Source organism: Rhea americana, unplaced genomic scaffold (assembly GCF_003343005.1).
Source record: "Rhea americana isolate MKP2758 unplaced genomic scaffold, rheAme1 scaffold_21, whole genome shotgun sequence".
NCBI lineage: Eukaryota > Metazoa > Chordata > Aves > Rheiformes > Rheidae > Rhea > Rhea americana.
Genome location: NW_028186258.1, coordinates 383,044 through 385,180, shown reverse-complemented (window position 1 = coordinate 385,180; position 2,137 = coordinate 383,044).

Below are 2,137 nucleotides of genomic sequence, written 5' to 3'. Positions count from 1 at the left end.
CATACAGTTTCTTAAAGTAGATTCTCACCATTCAGTCATTTAAAAATATAGCACTAAGGGCTCTATTATTTATGATTATTAAATCACAAATCCGAGTAGCAAAATACTTCACTCAGAGAAAGTGTGAAGAGGCTGTTTCAGAGGAAAATCTCTTTCTCAAAACTCACAGAACGCCGTATCATTGCATGATGATGCTGGTAACTAATATTGTTTTACACCTAAGGCTCTCAAAGTGATTTACCCAGGTAAATGGAYTAATCCTAATCGTCTCTTCAAATGTTCCCAAATCCTGCAGCCAGTCAGAGTTGAGGCCAAGGTGTTCCAGTGAAACATTCGTTTCTTCATAAGCATTGGCTCATTCCGCTGGTGACGTAGGATTTGGGACATCCTCAGTCATTCACTTCCTTAAAGAGGATAGGTTTTAGCGAGACTGGAGCAATGAATTGCACTATGGTCACTTCAGGAGGGATTCATCTCGCCTAGTGTGAGAGGTCCACAAGGTAAGTGTCTGTACTTGAGTTAGTCTCTTAAATGCTTAAGTGGAAAGAAATAGGAGTGATTTGTCTGACCTATGATAAGCGCCCACCTTAAGACGAGAGCACTTGCCTGCTGAAAGTGCCCATTCCTCTCCATGCACTGTAAAKGAGGTCTGAGCGATCAGCCCAGATACTGAGACCTGTGCTCCTCCTCTCAAATCAGGTGAGATGATTTTTATCCAGCCTAACTGTAACCTTTCAGAAGGACTCTCACTGTCTTGCCAGGGAGTTTATTTTAATCATTTGGGGAATTTCCAAAGTTTTTCACTTCTGTCCAGAAACTTTTGGTCTTTTGCCCCAYGTTTTCAGACAATCCTCCAGGTATGGCAGCCAAATTAGTAAGAGATAAAGGTGATGGTGACAGAAGGCACCATGCCTTTCTTTCCACACAACAGAGCAGGTCTCAGGGTTTCCTCTTGCAATTCAGCTGGAAAGAGATTTCATCTTAGATCCTTAGACCCTCAGAGGGCTCTCCCAGGCAGAGGCTCAATGGTGACCAAACCCTCCTCTCCCTTCCCTCCCACTACCTGGCTGCAAGCTCTTCCAGGACTGAGAAAATATTCCTGTCCTCCAGACGAAGCTGTACCATTGCACAGAGAAGAACACAAGCCATGCCAGGTCCAAAAGGAAAAGCTCTCCAGGGGAACATGTTCACACCTGGCGCAGAGATCCCCACACTAGTGATGGGGCAGCAGCATGCTTGAACCCCTGAGGGCTAGGTGGGGACATGCTTTGTTCCTGCACCAGGACAGCCTTGGCAGSAGGGTAACACCCAGCCCTTCAGGATGGGGCTTCGGCACCTATGGAGCGTGGGTGACCTTAGGRTACGGCAGGAGCTGGGTGAAAGTCTTCAGTATCATAATTTATGTTCAGATTCTAAACCCCAATTGAATCTAGCACTAAAGGGCTTAGGACCTTAGGCCTACATCACTTAGGGCCTACATCTCTTTTTCAGAAATGACTTAGACACATCAGAAACTAAATACCACTCAGATACAGGCTTTCAGGCCCAGATATGCAAAAGCACTCACGTAGGTAATACTACGTTGGGTGCGCAATATACCCTGATTACAAAATAAGATTAAATGCTTAGGAGCTGGAATCAAGCTTGTTTGCATCCAGCCAACCCTGTGCCCTGGATACTAGAGGAGGAGCTGAGAGCCTTAATTTAATTTTTGATTCAGGCAATCACCATTTCTTTCTGTCCATTTGTTGTACAGGGAACATTCTGGCAAATGACTTTTTGATTTCTTTTGAGCTATGAAGTCAAAGCCCRGAATCTCAAAGGTAGGAGCTGTCTAACTCCCACTGCAGTCCAGGCATTAAGGACTGCTCAGCTCTTTCTGATCCAGTGTGACTCCTGGTGAACTTGCTAGCRGGAGTCAGGGTACGGGTTCCCTGTGTACAGACTCCTCCAGGCCCTGCTGGGTGCAAACCGGGCAGTGGCAGTGCCACGCTCACGGACAGATCGCGTGAAGGGCCACGCGGAGCTAAGCTGTAACCAGAGGCTCTGCAGCGGAGCAACGCAAGAGGCAACCTACTCACAGGTGAGTGCAACCTCTGCACGGTGGGAYGTGCAGCCCCTCGGTCCTCATCGCCAA